The sequence below is a fragment of the Cervus elaphus genome, chromosome 9 (genome assembly GCF_910594005.1).
Source record: "Cervus elaphus chromosome 9, mCerEla1.1, whole genome shotgun sequence".
Taxonomy (NCBI): Eukaryota; Metazoa; Chordata; class Mammalia; order Artiodactyla; family Cervidae; genus Cervus; species Cervus elaphus.
Genome location: NC_057823.1, coordinates 72,140,496 through 72,158,550, shown reverse-complemented (window position 1 = coordinate 72,158,550; position 18,055 = coordinate 72,140,496). Strand labels below are relative to the sequence as shown.

Below are 18,055 nucleotides of genomic sequence, written 5' to 3'. Positions count from 1 at the left end.
CAGGCTTTGGAACCAGACAGACCTGAGCTTGAAACCTGGCTCTGTCGTTTGCTATCTTGGGCAAGTTGCACCATCTTTCTGAGTCTGGGATCTCTCACTTGCAAAATGGGGTCAGTAATGATACCTGCCTCTTAGGGCTGTTGAGAGCATTAAATGAAACGATGGATGTAAAGTGCTTAGCACAGTGCCTGACAAGCAGCAGGCAGTCAATAAGATGGTGGCTATGATGACAGACTTGTTCTTTGACCCTATCACTGGTGGCTGCTCAGGGTCATCAGCAGTATCTGATGAGGCCATGGGTTTGAAGGTATTCAGAAGCCTGGAGAGCATGATGTTAATATAGTGTATAGAAATAATTATTTTATTTCTCAGTTTTTGAAATTTGCTAATTGATGTGCTATTGGACATGGATTGGGCATCTGGCAAATAGTGCATGAAGGACTCCCATGACTAGGCTCCTAGTCTGATATTCTAATATCCAGTGGGATGGAAAGGGCTTTGACAGGGTCTTCCTGGGGTCTTCTAGGACCATCCACATTGCTCAGTTCTTCCAGTTTGGCAGAGAAGGTTATAAGAGGAGAGGGTATATAGGACCAGGAGCTAAAGTTTTACTTGCTAACCATTTCCCAGAGCCTGGGACTGAGTGAGCCAAGGAAGAGGCGAAAAGGGACCAGGCAACAAGCCCTGATTTACGACTTGAGGTTCTAATTCCAGAAGCCACATCATCGGTTCCTTTGGGAAAGAGCTTTAGCCAGATAAACTGTCCTTCCAGCTGTAGGACTGAGTCCCAGGCCTGCTCCCAAGGGCAATGCTGTTTTACGCACCCTTAGGGGAAAGAAAACCTGGAGAGCAAATTCTAGGATGAGGTCAGGATGGGAATCAACCCTCCCAATAGCCAGATGAATATCTGAAACAAAAATGCCAGGCTCCTAACTGTGGAAAGGGGTGATAGAATTCATAACAAGATGACCTTACTGTCAGCTAGGCAAAATGGAGTCCATAAGAAGGGGCAAATGGTCCTTCACTTTGTATTTTCCATCCTTATCTTACAACTCCTACAGACGCCATAGGGGGTGATTCTGCTCAGCCATATTTTAGGCCTTTCCCAGCATCCCAACTGACATGGAGTCATCTTAGTAGAATCTTGGAATGTCCTGTATGGCCACATCTTTCACAGGTGGTAGGTTTTACAAACACCTACATTCTTCCCTTCTTTTTAGCAGAACTGGGTGGGTGGCAATATACAAAGTGGACTCCTCTACTAGATCCAGGGACGAACCATGTTTGGGCTCATTCAAACATGATGATCCCATTCTCATTTGCTAACAATTGACTTAGCAGTGGTCATGTGGTCTTGCTCCCACCAATGAGACCTGTGGCAAAGTCTTCTGGAATCTTCTGGAAAGAGTTTTGTCTTTGATGAGAGACACAAAAGGAGAAACTCTAGTCTCTCTTTTCTTTCTTTTCTATGTCATTCAGTGAGGATGTGGTATTTGGAGCTGTGGCAACTGTCTTGTCACCATGAGGAGGGAGCAACAAACACTTCAGAGAAACTGACCCAGATCCTTGAAATTGTTGAGCAACTGATCTAACCCTGCATATGCCAACTTGCCAATTCCTGTTAAAGCATTAAAAGTCCTTACTGTTTAAGCAACTTTTAGTCAGATATGTTGTTATGTGTATCCCAAAGCATTTTAACATACATACATCATGGATATATATATTGTATAAATAGTACGTCTTCTCATTTGACCTTCTCTCTTCCCCTCTCTGTTCTCTGCCTTAACCCAAGAGACTAAGACTTGGTTGCCTGTAAGGGCCATATAGAAAGGTGAAACAGGCCCTCAGTAAGAGAAGCAAATTGGAGAGTGAGGGTTTCTTGTAAAGTGGCTGGGGTCAATTAACCAGCTCTAGCTGGTAGTGGCCATCAGCAATTCTAGCATGATGTGGTAAGGCGGTTTTATTTTTCAAGAGAAATCAGAAAACTATATTTTTATGTGGAACTTCACAATTTTATATGTGCATTTAAATTTTAAAGAAAGATATTGCATGGACTAAACCAACACATCTGAGAACTATGCATAGTCTAGAGGTCACACATTTGTGTCCTGGCTTTAGCCCCAAAGTTATATCTCTTCCTTGGTTTGATCTCAAGTGTGGGTTGTGAGTGACTGCTTTCTGATTTTGCTGTTGGATGGGGTTGTGTTTGTGGCTTGGAAGATACAGAGATGGGAGATAGAGGATGGGGGAAGTGAGAACAAATGCCATAACTTGCCTGCCATCAACGCACTACATTTGCAAGACTGCAAACCTTTGCCCTGCAGGATGAACTTCCTCTTTTTATACTGCTTGTGATTTTACTAAAAGGGTCACTGTCATTCTCTCTACTAAGGCCCATTACCAGAGACCCCCTTCTCTTATCCACACATCACTATGGTTCAGGCTGTAAGGATGGGAGTGAGGAGAATCTATCCTACCGAACAATCAAGAGGCTAATAATGTTAGGGAGTTGGATGCAACCTCCTAGGAAGCTGCCTTCCTATATGATGTCATTAGTGCTGTGGACAGCACTTGGAGACATCCTTCAAGCAAAGGTTATGGACATTTTAGACTCTTGCTAAACTAACCTGGTGACTCTCCTCCCCCAAGGCAAGTCCAGAATCCTTGGGTCCCTGCATGACCCAGGAAGGTGGCTTAATTTAAGTCTACAGGCTATAAAATTGGATATCTTTTTGTTTTTCTTTAGGTCATCAAATTTAAAAGTTTCCAGGGTGCCTCTGTTGAAAAGCGTCAGAGAAGAGCTAGCATGGATTTCATGTGGTGCATTGTACACAGCCCAATGATGCCCTTCAGTGACAGGAGAGGATGAGTCACCACCAGCTTTGGGGATTGAGAAGAAATGTCAATGAAGCCATGAATAATAGGTGCTGTACTGACACCTAAGAAGGTTAAGGGCAGGAATTAGTTGGCAGGGAAGAAAACAGTGTGTGGGGGAAGTTACAGAGCTTCTGCAGCTCACTGCCATCTGATTGGAGAGCCAAGAAAAAAGGAAATTTCTTTCATTTTAAAGGAAAAATATGGGTGTGTTGGAGAGAGGGGTCCTTCTTCAAGGTCAGAGAGGTGGACTTGATGTCTCCTAGAATTCCATTCACCTTGGCTGAGAGGGCTGGCAGTTAGAAAACAATGAATTTACGCACACCTTCAAGCATTTTCCAGAAAGGCAGAGTCCAATCTTGTCCACTTCCAGGAAGACCCTAACATGCAGAAGTGCTAAGGGATGCTAGAGTGGGTTTCAATCCCTGCCATCAAGACAGTAAGGGGTTCTGAAGGCATTTCCTACCCTCTGCATAAGGAACAAGCCGTGAGGTTAAAGAGCTGGGGGTTGTGCTTCTACAGAAGTTCTGATCAAATGCTTTCCTGGTGATTCGTTCTGGGAGGACCAGCAAAGGATGAACTTGAGGAAAATGACCAAGTGCTTCCCCACCTGAGAGTTGTTTCAATTGCTTGTTAGTCTCAATCAGAACAATCTCAGTGAGGGCAGATTTAGAAGCCTGTAGACAGTCTAAGAGGAAAGTAGGTGACATTACCCCTATTGCTTCCACTATAATGGATGTTCCTGCACCATCAACTAGTGTGTGTAGATTGAGGGGTTATGGGCCAAGCTGAGAACAGTAACAACAAAAGTCATCATAGGTTGAGTTCTCTAAAAGCTGGTTCAGAGACAGAGTTGGTGTTAGGGACCAACACCTGTGGAAAGGAGATGGACCAACACCTCGGGATTGGGCAGTGGGAAAGGTAGAACTCTGATGTTCATTTGTGTTGTTCTGCTGCAGTGCGTCCAAAAAACCCAGCCTTTATCAGTTATTGGCCATGGAATTCCAGTGAAGGGCACAACTTTGGGCAAGGTGGCTCTCTGTAGCTGAGACAGTCCTGCTTGAGCTGATAGCAATCACAGCAGCGGGCATGGCAAGTCCTTCCATGAAGTGAGAAATGAAGCAGTACATTTCTGTGTCCTTCAAAAAATTCAAATCTCAAATCCAGAGCAGGTCCTCTTAAAACAGCCTCTCAGAACCCCAAGCTGCCTTTGTGCTTAGTTGCTCAGTCGTATACAACTCTTTGTAACCCCATGGACTGTAGCCCACCAGGCTCCTCTGTCCATGGGGATTCTCCAGACAAGAATACTGGAGTGGGTTGCCATGCCCTCCTTCAGGGGATCTTTCCAACCCAGGGATCAAACCCAGGTCTCCCACACTGCAGGCGGATTCTTTACTGTCTGAACCACCAGGGAAGCCAAGAATACTGGAGTGGGTAGCCTATCCCTTCTCCAGGGGATCTTCCCAACCCAGGAATTGAACTGGGGTCTCCCGCATTGCCGGCAGATTCTTTACCAGCTGAGCTACCAGGGAAGCCCCCAACCTGCCTCTGGAGCAAGGCAATTGGACAAAACAACTGAAATGTCCATGATGGTAGAGAGATCAGACCACAGCAAGAACTCAGGGTTTGGATTCAGATAGACTTGGACTCAAAATCCACACGAATACTTACCAACTGTGTGACTCTGGGCAACTAATAACATTTGCTGAGTTCCATGACTTGCTGTATAAAATGGGGATAATAATACATGTTGGTCCTGGTCCTCAGATCCATGCCTTTTCCTCCCTCCCCTGTTCTATGTTTCAGGAACTGATTTCTGCAAGCTGTTGTTTCCAGGCTCCCAAGACAGCTAGCTTCTAGCTGGGTTTGGCCAATAGTGAGAGATCTGGGGGCAAGAAGAAGGGGCTAACCAGGGCATTTGCCCCTTCCCATCAGCTTCAGGGGGTGTCTCTGGCAGCAGCTGCATCTCCCTAGAGGGATCTGGTATCACACCTTCGGGGTTATGCATATAGGGTTTAAAATTTTTTTTTTATTAATTTATTTTGATTTTTTTTCATTTTTGGGGTGTGCTGGGTCTTTGTTGTTGCATGTGGGCTTTGTCTAGTTTTGGTGAGTCAGGGCTGCTCTATAGTTTCAGTGCATGGGCTTCTCATTGTGGTGGCTTCTCTGGTTGCAGAAAGCAGGCTCTAGAGCATGCTGGCTTCAGTAGTTGTGGCTTTCGGGCTTAGTTGCCCTGTGGCATGTGGAATCTTCCTGGAGTAGGGATTGAACCTGTGTTCCCTGCATTGGCAGGTGAACTCTTAACCAGTGGACCACCAGGGAAGTCTGCGTATAGGTTTTTTAATAATGTTGATGAGCCAGTACTTTCCTTAATGAAGATTATTTCAATTGATTAACCATCACTAGAGGAGCCTGGCAGGCTACAGTCCATGGAGTCCTATGAGTCGGACATAACTTAGCCACTAAACCACACCACCACATGTAGAGGATGAGATATGGGATGGGAATTTTAATTAGGACATGGAAAAGCAGACATTGAAGTATGTCAATGCTTCCTGAACTGCAATGACCCCAGTGAGTAATTAAAGTAAGGGAAGGAGGGTTGCAGGGTGTCAGATAGTGGTGGTGAGGCAGAGAAGGGGACCCTATAGTATAGGTGTTTGAATAGTTGTTGAAGTCAAGGTTGCTAGCATTACAACTCTGCAAAGAACCCTCAAAGACATTTGAAATTGGCATTCAAAGCTGGTCAAAATAAAGCTTCAATCTACTTTTATCACTCTCTTTCTTAAATCTTTTAGTGGTTTAGATGGTGGCTCCCCAAAGATATGTCCAAATTCTAGCCCCAGGGACCTATGCATCTGATTTTATCTGAAAATAAGGTCTTTGAAGACGTTAAGGATTTCAAGGTGAGATTATCCTGGATTTAGAGTGAGCCCTGAACCCAATGTCTTTTTAAGGCAAGGAAGAGAGAAGATTGAGACACAGGGAAGATGGCCACAGGAAGACAGAGGCAAAGATATGGGAACTTTGCTGCCAGAAGCCAAGGAAAGTGGAGCTACCATAAGCTGAAAGAGGCAAAGCCCTAGAGCCTCCAGAGAGTATATGGTCCTGCTGACACCTGGATTCCAGACTTTCAGCCTTCAGTACTATGAGAGAATAAATTTCTGTTGTTCCAAGACACTTAGTTTCTTATGGCAGCCCTAGGAAACTAATACAGATCCCCAAATTTCAGCTATATTGTGTAAGTAAGCTATTTCCTGAAAGCATAACTCTTTGCTGACATCAGGTCTTTGATCATGTTACGTTGGATGCACATCATTTCTATATAATGCATGCAAATTTAACTATTTATTTGGCAAAAAAATAAGGTTAATTGGTAGAGAGAGGCAGAAAGTAAGAGTGAACTAATAGGTAAACTCTTGGGGCACCTCTGCCCCTTTCCACATGTGAAGTGGTGAGCGCCATCCTGGAGGATGCGGGAGGTGTGGCAGTGACTGCTTCTCTCCTCTCCCGTGGACCTCACACCATGTGATTTAAGAATTTATGTGTAAGAATTTAAGAATTCATATTTTTCATCCAACATAGTACTTTATTTTTTAAAATTTATTTATTTTAATGGAGGCTAATTACAATATTGTAGTGGTTTTTGCCATGCATTGACATGAATCAGCCATGCCTGTACATGTGTTCCCTATCCTGAACCACCTTCCCACCTCCCTCCCCATCCCATCCTTCAGGGTCACCCCAGTGCACCAGCCCTGGGCACCCTGTCTTATGCATTGAACCTGGACTGGTAATCTATTTCACATATGATAATATACATGTTTCAATGCTATTCTCTCAAATCATCCCACCGTTGCTTTCTCCCACAGAGTCCAAAAGTCTGTTCTTTACATCTGTGTCTCTTTTGCTGTCTCACATATAGGGTCATCATTACCATCTTTCTAAATTCCATATATATGTGTTAATATACTGTATTGGTGTTTTTCTTTCTTTCTTACTTCACTCTGTATAATAGGCTTCAGTTTCATCCACCTCATTAGAACTAATTCAAATGTATTCTTTGTAATAGCTGAGTAATATTCCATTGTGTATACATACCACAGCTTTCTTTTCCATTCATCTGCTGATGGACATCTAGGTTGCTTCCATGTCCTGGCTATTGTAAACGGTGCTGCGATGAACACTGGGGTACACATGTCTCTTTCAATTCTGGTTTCCTCAGTGTGTATGCCCAAGAGTGGGATTGCTGGGTCATATGGCAGTTCTATTTCCAGTTTTTTAAGGAATCTCCACACTGTTCTCCATAGTGGCTGTACTAGTTTGCATTCCCACCAACAGTGTAAGAGGGTTCCCTTTTCTCCACAGCCTCTCCAGCATTTATTGCTTGTAGACTTTTGGATAGCAGCCATTCTGACTGGCGTGTAAATGGTACCTCATTGTGGTTTTGATTTGCATTTCTCTAATAATGAGTGATGTTGAGCATCTTTTCATGTGTTTGTTAGCCATCTGTATGTCTTCTTTGGAGAAATGTCTGTTTAGTTCTTTGGCCCATTTTTTGATTGGGTCATTTATTTTTCTGGAATTGAGCTGCAGGAACTGCTTGTATATTTTTGAGATTAATTCTTTGTCAGTTGCTTTGTTTGCTATTATTTTCTCCTATTCTGAAGGCTGTCTTTTCACCTTGCTTATAGTTTCCTTTGTTGTGCAAAAGCCTTTAAGTTTAATTAGGTCCCATTTGTTTATTTTTGCTTTTATTTCCATTGCTCTGGGAGGTGGGTCATAGAGGATCCTGCTGTGATTTATGTCAGAGAGTGTTTTGTCTATGTTTTCCTCTAGGAGTTTTATAGTTTCTGGTCTTACATTTAGATCTTTAATCCGTTTTGAGTTTACTTTTGTGTATGGTGTTAGAGAGTGTTCTAGTCTCATTCTTTGACAAGTGGTTGACCAGTTTTCCCAGCACCACTTGCTAAAGAGGTTGTCTTTTTCCATTGTATATTCTTGCCTCCTTTGTCAAAGATAAGGTGTCCATAGGTACGTGGATGTATCTCTGGGCTTTCTATTTTGTTCCATTGATCTATATTTCTGTCTTTGTGCCAGTACCATACTGTCTTGATGACTGTAGCTTTGTAGTATAGTCTGAAGTCAGGCAGGTTGATTCCTCCAGTTCCATTCTTCTTCCTCAGGATTGCTTTGGCTATTTGAGGTTTTTTGTATTTCCATATAAATTGTGAAATTATTTATTCCAGTTCTCTGAAAAATACCGTTGCTAGCTTGATAGGGATTGCATTGAATCTACAGATTGCTTAGGATAGTATACTCATTTTCACTGTATTGATTCTTCCAATCCATGAACATGGTATATTTCTCCATCTATTTGTGTCCTCTTTGATTTCTTTCATCAGTGTTTTATAGTTTTCTATACATAGGTCTTTTGTTTCCTTAGGTAGATTTATTCCTAAATATTTTACTCTTTTCTTTGCAATGGTGAATGGAATTGTTTCCTTAATTTCTCTTTTTGTTTTCTCATTGTTAGTGTATAGGAATGCAAGGGATTTCTGTGTGTTAATTTTATATCCTGCAACTTTACTATATTCATTAATTAGCTCTAGTAGCTTTCTGGTAGCATCTTTAGGGTTTTCTATGTAGAGGATCATGTCAACTGCCAACAGTGAGAGTTTTACTTATTTCCCAATCCGGATTCCTTTTATTTCTTTTTCTTCTCTGATTGCTGTGGCTAAAACTTCCAAAGCTATGTTGAATAGTAGTGGTGAGAGTGGGCACCCTTGTCTTGTTTCTGACTTTAGGGAAAATGCTTTCAAGTTTTCACCATTGAGGATAACGTTTGCTGTGGGTTTATCATATACGGCTTTTATGATGTTGAGGTATGTTCCTTCTATGCCTGCTTTCTGCAGGTTTTTTTTTAATCATAAATGTATGTTGAATTTTGTCAAAGTCTTTCTCTGTATCTATTGAGATAATCATATGGTTTTTTTTATGTTTTAATTTGTTAATGTGGTGTATCACATTGATTTGTGAATACTGAAGAATCCTTGCATCCCTGGGATAAAGCCCACTTGGTCATGATGTATGATCTTTTTAATATGTTGTTGGATTCTGTTTGCTAGAATTTTGTTAAGGATTTTTGCATCTATGTTCATCAGTGATATTGGCCTGTAGTTTTCTTTTTGTGTGGCATCTTTGTCTGGTTTTGGTATTAGGGTGATGGTGGCCTCATAGAATGAGTTTGGAAGTTTACCTTCCTCTGCAATTTTCTGGAAGAGTTTGAGTAGGATAGTGTGTTAGCTCTTCTCTAAATTTTTGGTAGAATTTAGCTGTGAAGCCATCTGGCCCTGGGCTTTTGTTTGTTGGAAGATCTCTGATTACAGTTTTGATTTCCGTGCTTGTGATGGGTCTGTTAAGATTTTCTATTTCTTCCTGGTTCAGTTTTGGAAAGTTATACTTTTCTAAGAATTTGTCCATTTCTTCCAAGTTGTCCATTTTATTGGCATGTAGTTGCTGATAATAGTCTCTTATGATCCTTTGTATTTCTGTGTTGTTGTGATTTCTCAATTTTTATTTCCAAATTTGTTGATTTGATTCTTCTCCCTTTTTTTCTTGATGGGCCTGGCTAATGGTTTGTCTATTTTATTTATTTTCTCAAAGAACCAGCTTTTAGCTTTGTTGATTTTTGCTATGGTCTCCTTTGTTTCTTCTTCATTTATTTCTGTCCTAATTTTTCTTGTTTCTTGTTTCTTGTTTCTCGAGACAAGCTTGTATTGCTATGAACCTTCCCCTTAGCACTACTTTTACTGAATCTCATAGGTTTTAGGTTGTTGTGTTTTCATTTTCATTCATTTCTATGCATATTTTGATTTCTTTTTTTATTTATTCTGTGATTTGTTGGTTGTTCAGAAGCATGTTGGTTAGCCTCCATATGTTTGTATTTTTAGTAATCTTTTTCCTGTAGTTGATATCTAATCTTACTGCATTGTGATCAGAAAAGAGGTTTGAAATGATTCAAAATTTTTTTGAACTTACCAAGGCTAGATTTATGGCCCAAGATGTGATCTATCCTGAAGAAGGTTCTGTGTGCACTTGAGAAAAAGGTGAAATTCATTGCTTTGGGGTGAAATGTCCTATAGACATCAATTAGGTCTAACTGGTCCATTGTATCATTTAAAGTTTGTGTTTCCTTGCTAATTTTTCAACATAGCACTTTAAAGGAAGCTCACAGATTTATCAGATGTTCAACTGAAGCCAACAGCAAATGACTTCAAGACTAGAGGAAACATTGGCTCTACTGGTTTTCTTGAGAGATGGTATGTCATTCTCCAGAATGGTTCCTGCTGAAGGGATTTTCAAGGAATGTTGTCTGTCATCTAGTTATGATTTTTTTTTTCATATAATCATGCTTTATGCACTGATTTTAGAACCCAAATACTGAATAAGTTTTGATTCCTTTAAATTCATGTTGCTTAGAATTTTCTGGCATGCTTCAACAGTGGCTCGGCTGGTAAAGTATCTGCCTGCAATTTGGGAGACTTGGGTTCGATCCCTGGGTTGGGAAGATCCCCTGGAGAAGGAAAAGGCCACCCACTCCAGTATTCTGGTCTAGAGAATTCCATGGACTGTATAGTCCATGGGGTTGCAAAGAGTTGGACACGACTGAGTGACTTTCACTTTTGCTTTCAACATACCACTTTTTCCAAACATTTCTCCCTTTATTCCCTAATCTGTGCTGAATTTCTAGTTTCTTAAAATTTCCATAACATTTCCCTCCATCTCCCTGATGTATCTTCACTTACAGGAATTTGTGTACATATCAGGCTCCCTTGTGGCTCAGCTGGTAAAGAATCTCCCCACAATGCAGGAGACCTGGGTTTGATCCCTGCGTTGGGAAGATCCCCTGGAGAAGGGAAAGGCTACCCACTCCAGTATTCTGGCCTGGAGAATTCCATGGACTGTAAAGTCCATGGGGTAGCAAAGAGTCAGGCAAGATTGTGTGAGTTTCACTTTCACTTTCACTTTTCAGGCTCCCTTACAGGAGCTCCTTAGGATTGGAATCTACATATCTTTGAATCCTTCGATAGAGATGGATGAATAGATATATGTATGATGGATGGATAGACTGATGAATTTATAGATCCAGAGAAAAAATCAAATGGGAACTAATAGCCAAAGCAAAGAGAACCTGTTTACACTAAGGTGAAGCTTGATACACAAATTGGGACTCAGACGGACAAGTGACTTCATACCCTAGCATATAGCTGGTTTTCTTTCTTAGCTGATTTAAAATAAGGCCAGGCATTTGGCATCCCTTTAAATTACTGGTGCTTGGATGTCTCTGTTATAACAGGTTCTCAAAGAACTCTTCCCTGCACCTCCAAGTCTAAATGAGTCCCCATCTCCTCTCTTGTATGCTATCATAGCATCCTCTTTTTTTTTCTTTCCTTCATAGCAATTGTCATAGTTTGAAACTGTATTTGTATTTTTTGACTTTTTGTCTAAAATCTTTTATACCCTATTGGATGACATTACACTCAAGAAAGGTAGGATTCATGTCTGTTTTCCTAACCCTAGTGATTTAGTGTCTAGCTCAATGCCTAACATATACTACTATGGTTAACAATGTTTGCTATTGTTTGACTGTGTATTATGTGTCAGATACTGTTCAAAAGTGCTTCACACAAATCATCTCCTTTCATCTTCACAGCAACTCTACGAGCAGAAACTATTGCTACTCCCATCTTATAGATGAGGAAACTAAGATACAGCAAAGCTAACCTCCCCAAAGTCTCATAGCTAGGAAGTGGCAGAGTTGAGATTTAAACCCAGTCATGCTGGTCCCAAAGTCAGAACCAGTCACTAAATATTTATTGGGTAAATGAATGAACCATGATAAATATTCCTATATATGGTGAGATTTTGAGATAGAACTGGGAGGATATTTTTACATCTTCTGGGCTGACCCTGTGGAAATGTCTCCTACAGAAACTCTGAGAATTAGTTCTCCAGATCCTTCTGAAATGCTTCTGGTACTGGGGACTCACTAACTTTTCCAGTGGGGCAACTCTAGCTATTGGGATGTTCTTCCTTACACAAAGCTGAAATTCACTTCTGTAGAACTTCTACCTGTGGATATTTGTTATGCCCTAAGTAATTAAAAAAAATTTTAGTCCCTCCCACATAGCTCTGATAGGAATTTTCAATTAGATGACAGCTTCTGACCCAGCAATAACTCCAGCTTCTCCCCAAACCATAGGGTATTCAGTACTGGTATCTCTATTAAACTGTTGTGTCCATGTCTGGATACAAGGCTTCCAATGCATGCCAAATGCAGGGTGGGATTATTCATCTTTTGTATTCCTGGGGATTGGTGTGCTGCTTGTTGAACTGAAATTGGGTGATTTCATAGCAGTAATAAAAATATCTTTATTTTATAGTTGAAAAATTACAAAACAGTTTTACATGTTCAATTTCAGTTGATTTTCTATGCAATGTGATACTTGATTTCTGTTATATTTTGAATCAAAGGTTTAAGGATATTAGTGCTACAAAGAATGTGAGAGGTACTCTGAGGTCGAAAGAGAATGAGTGGCTTACCTAGTGTCAAGCTAGTAGTAAAATTAAGATTCCTTTTAAAATTATACTTTTTGGAAGCTTTGTCCTTCTTACCATGATCTTTCATAAACCTGGCGTATTTCCCCTCCTCTGGTTCTTTTCAGCATGTTAATTGTGGTCAAAATTGTATTGGCCATGAACCTCCTTTAACTAGAGCTGTGGGAACTGATAATTAGAGGAATTTGGCACAGGGATGTTGTGCCCACACAGTTGAGACATCTACTGAATATTAGTCTAAATGTTTCCTCAGGCAATGTAATGTCTAGGCTTATACTTCTGTGTCACCCACAGACTGCATCAGCATCAGGTAGAATTTCAGCCATAAAACTTTGAAGAGTTCTACCAACCAAATCATTTCTGAATGCAGCAATACTGCTTCAGTAGGAGCCAAGATCATTACCTTCAAGACTGAAACACTTCCAGAAATATACAACTTTTCAACACTGATTACCAATTCCTTGTGGGAACTTCCCAAGACCATTTGTCCAAATCCTACTCATTTTTCATGCCTCCCTCAACTTCTATCTGCTCTGACTAGTCTTTCTCAGTCCTCTGAACTAGAGTGAAACTTTCTCTCCCATGTACCAACCTAGTACTTTGTATCACTCCAATAAAAGGTATCCAAGTCTGCCTTATATTGTGTATATTTTCCTGTTTCATTCAGCAATCAGTATTGAGTTTTATTTTTGCCCTCTGTTTATTATTATTGTTAGCCACGTGCCAAGCCAAGAACATTACTTATCCTGCCTTTTTCCCCTTTATTTCATTTACTCCTTGCAGTGACCCTATAAGATAAATGTTTAGGACACCATGAAATTATAGATGAGGAAACTGAAGTTTGGACACTGTCATTTTCCTTAGATTTCATAGTAAGTTTATGCCAGAGATTAGCTTTTGATTTCCTAGAGGACAGGAACAGAGTTGTGATTCTTTATTCCTCCCAGTCCCCAGCATAGTGTTTTGTATACAGGGGATGTTTAATGATTTTTCTTTCTGCTGCTTATTGCACAGTCCCAGAAATCATCACAGCATGTGGTACCAGAGAATCAAAGCCAGGTGAATATGTAAGGCATTGGATGAGGTGAAATTAATCCTTACATTTGCATTGAAATATTATGATAGGAACTCTCTGCTACTTTTCAACATGTGACCACAGGAGACACTGAAAATAAAGGGCAGTGATCTACAGTTTTGATTTCAGTCTTGGGTGGAATAAAAGGCAGAAAATTCCTATTATCTTAGTCTGAGAATCCTTTCTAAGAAGAGATTCACCTTGGTAAGGAAAAAAAATAACCTTGACAAGTCCTCTTACAATAGAAACTGGATATATAGTATAACTGTGCCTGAACAAAGGGGAAAGGCATATTTGTTGCTCTGGAAAGGGAGTAGGATATATGAGATAGAGTCAGAGAAGGGGTAGTAGAACCAGCAAGATAGTGAATCAGTTGTGCTGGGTTGTACATGATATAACTACCCTCCATAACTGTATGATGTCTAGTCAATTCTTGGAAGCTAGCAAATGATTTGTACAGCTTTCTCTTGGAAAATGGGAAAAGACTGTGCCTTGGGACATGGGAGTAGAATGGTAGCAGTGAATTAAACAATAAGATTCTCAGCATCAGGAAACAGCCAAGATCTTGAGGATGGTTTAAGGCTTTCCCATGCTGAGGAACTGGGAGTTCAAGGCAATGTCACTGAGATCTCAAAAGCTTTTGGGTCAAGCATCTGTCATTTGGTGATGTAGCCACAAGTGGTCACATGACTAATTCGAATTCAATTGGACAAAGAGTAAACAGACAGTTTTTAAGGACTAACCCAACGCCAGGCACTGTGCCAGACTGGACATCTTCTGTGGACTAACAGGAAGAAGTTGTAAAATTGACCTCTGGGAGTGCTTCCCTCAGTTGTTCTGCTGAGAATTCTCTCTCAGTTCTGTTGGTCACTCATTGGTTCCTAAGGTAATTAACCCAGATTATTCTTCTAAGAGAAAGGACCTCAGTCTCAGAGCTTTCTGTCCCTCACTTTTCCCCATCAAAATGTGTCAATTGACAAGAAGCTAAAGGATTTCTTTAAGAGTGTTCTGAGCTTAGACTTGGGGGACCTATGAAGAAATCTCGCTCCAGAGCTTTCTAGCTGTTTGACTCAGGGGAAAGCATTTCATTCTGGGGAGTTGTATTCACTTTAACTTGTCTCTCTATAATGATTTTTACCTATCTGTCACCCCATACACTGTGAGTGTATGCAAGCAGCGTTATCTTGCCTGTTATCTTTAGCCCCCCTTATATATGGTACTTGATGCAGTAATGTTTGTTGTAGAAATGAATTAATGAGTGAGCACATAAGTCCTTGCTACTTCTGTGAAGCTTGAGTGAGCTAATGAATATGAAAGAGGTTTTAAAGAACCCCATTATTTGCTTGTTTATTACAAATCTCATAACAGCTGCCACATTTGAAATTATAAAACTAAACCAATTTATTTAAGGCAATAATATTTGAGAGTTAGCTTTATGGGTTACCTCTGCTGGGGGGCTACTTGTGTCTATGCATGTGGATTTAAGGGAAAATTATATTTTAGGAAAGGAATTTAATTAACTCAGTAATTAGGGACAGCAGTGAGGGACATATGGAAAAAGATTTTTGGACAAGGAGTGGGCTTTCTTGGTTTCTTCAAACAGGAAATAAAATCTGCCAGCTTCAATTGTCTCCACAAATACCATTACTATAGCATCTTTTCTAAGACTCCTGGAAAAATGCAGTACAGTTGTAACAGTCTATGTCTTTAACTCAGCCTCCATTTAAAATGAAGCAAAAGAAGCCTAAAACAAATGACCAAGCCACACAGTGACTGTGGGAATTAGCGATCATCATGGGCTGTGAACCATACAAATTATGTTTTGCTTTGGGTTTCATGCAAAAAACTCCTCACACTTCAAATTGTGACTGTTTTGCACAAGTGATTTTTTTTCCTGAAGCACTATGAATGATTTATGACGTTCTGACGCCACATCCCACAAGATTACATAAAGAAGAGAGAAAAACAAGAGATTGAGCCAAACTTAAAAAACAAAAAAAAAAAAATTTTTTTTAAGTAGATTTCATCTTGGCTTCAGTCAGATAACATTTTTTACTCACTGAAAGTGTTTGCTCATTCCAAAGTGCATCCTATTTATGCAAGGATCCCCCCACTGATTTCCTCTCACTGTGACCAGCACACTACCATCAACTTTATGTTTGGTTCCCAGCACTGTCCTGAAATGTCTATTGGCCCCCATTCCTCCCTTTCTTCCCCAACGTGAACTTGGAAAATGGACTGTATAAAAAGCCTCATTAGGTTGGTTGATGATTCGACAAAAACACTGATGGGAATAATATCTACCCAGCTTTTCAGTTCCTTAATTTTGAGCTAATAGAATTTCAGAGTTTGCAGGGGACTGGGACCTTCTATTTTTACCTGTTATGTGACAGGTAAAGACACTGATGACAAGAGAGCTGAACTGACTTACCTGAGGCCACACAGTGAGAGGAGCTCAAGCAGAGCGATGGTGTAATTCAACCTCAGGGTAGTGTGGTCTGTGCATATTGACCAAAAACTCTCATCTCCTTATTTAAGTTGTAACACTGGATATTACTTTTAAGCTACAGGGAATTTGGAATCCCTGTTGCTGAGTAGTTTATAAAGCCAGAGTCAGACTAGGGAAGGTGAAAAGGCTTGTGTTGAGGGTTGGGTAGCAGGCTAGGTAGGGTGGGATGGCTCACCAGAATGGACAGATGTAGCCAGATCATGGGGATGAGAGCTTGTTTGAAACCTGAAGTCTGGTCAGTGGGTCTCTATACAGTATCTGATTTGAGTGATAGGTGTAAGATGACCACCTGTAGTTGAGACCAATGTGAGGAGCTAAGGTATGAGAGAGGGCAAGTTGAAATGAGTGGTCAGGGTGTGGGCTATGATGGAGTACTGGGGCCACCAGGTGGGACAAGGGCCAACCACTGACTTAACGGGAGTAGGATTGAAACATAACAAGTTTAAAAGCAAGGACTGAAAACTCTTTACCTTTGAGAAAAACAAGCAAGTTACAGACAGTGTGTAGACTATGACTCCACATATACATAAATCTGTCTAGACCAGTGGAATGGAGGGTACCATACATATATTTTCCTGGTTAAGAGCATGGATTTAGGAGTCAAAAATCCTGAATCTGCTTTTTGGCTCTGCCTATTATCAGCTGTATGTTTCTGGGCAAGTCACTTAGCCCCTCTATGCCTTAGTTTTCCTAACAATAGAATAAAACCTACTTTATCAATTTGCTGTTTTAAGATAATGTATGTAAGATACTTAGCACAGTGTCTGGCACATAGTAAAGGTATAAAAAATGGTTGCTATGTATTTTTTAGACTTGTTCTTTGAAATAAGGTAAACCTGGAGTTGAAACCTAGCTCTGTCACTTGTTAACTGTGTGCTCTTGGGCAAGGCACAAATTCTCTGAGTCTCGGTTTCCAATCCGTAAAATGGGGATAATAATTTGCCACATTGTGGGGATGTTGTAAAAATCAGGTGAGGTAAGATAAGGGGCTCAGCCCAGTGGATTCAAAGAAAGGTAGTTCTAGGGAACTGGAAGCAGCAGGATGAAGTTAAAATGTCAGGTGACAGAATCAGAGAAGTGAAAAGAAGAATTCTCATAAAAATGTTGACAGTGATTTTATTCTTCTTTGTTAGCATCTGTGCTACTTGAAAAAAATTGTGTTAACAGTTAGCTTGTTTTATTGAAAAGAAAAGAATGGCTAGTATATAGGAAACTTTAAATCAACAAAAATAAAAGCTACTGCTTGCTTTACAATGTTCTAGTGCTAATGGTAAGCAGATAAAGCCAAAGAAAGACAAGTTTAGGCTGCAAAAGATATAGGCTTATGTCTAGAGATTCCTCTCTTAGGTGGAAACCACTATAGCTGTTTGGATCAAAATAACCTCTTTTTTGCCCAAATCACCTTATCAAGTTAAGTATTTTGAGGTTGTAGACATGATCATAGACAGTAGCAGAGAGATCCTGGCTTTTAGTCAATTTGTGTACTGAATTGCAGAATTTTAGAGCCGGAAATAATTTCAACCTTGCCAAGAGGCAAGTTTTTGATGACTTTCTCCCAGTCTTAGGCCTTGAAGAGGGGTCTAAGAACCCTCTGAGGAGGCCACTGCAGTGATTTTGCTGCCAAATGATGCTTACTCTCCATCACTCCTTTTAATTTTGAACTCTGAACTGCATCACCCTCATTCCGGTAATATCACCTTCTCTCAAAGATGCAGGTTGTTTAGAACAAATAAATGATTTCAATTTTGCAGGATGGAAAAATATTGTACAGAAATATTTAGAGAATAGTGTATTGCATTTCTTTATACTAATCATGAATTATCTGGAAGAGAAATTTTTTAAAATCCCATTTACAATTGCACCAAAAAGAACAAAGCACCTAGGAATAAACCTAATCAAAAAGGTAAAAGACTTATATTCTAAAAACTGTAAGACATAGATGAAAGAAACTGAAGATCATACAAACAAATGGAAAG

General features: G+C 40.3%; 1 long non-coding RNA gene across 2 annotated transcripts in view; it reads left to right on the top strand.

Moving 5' to 3' along the window:
• The window catches only part of LOC122700510, a 42,267-nt gene extending 39,078 nt beyond the window's left edge, over positions 1-3,189 (top strand). For both annotated transcript variants that reach the window (XR_006342787.1, XR_006342788.1), the window contains one exon: positions 2,747-3,189. This is a non-coding gene — a long non-coding RNA (uncharacterized LOC122700510). The remainder of the gene's footprint in view (positions 1-2,746) is intronic.
• The last annotated feature ends 14,866 nt before the right edge of the window (positions 3,190-18,055 follow it).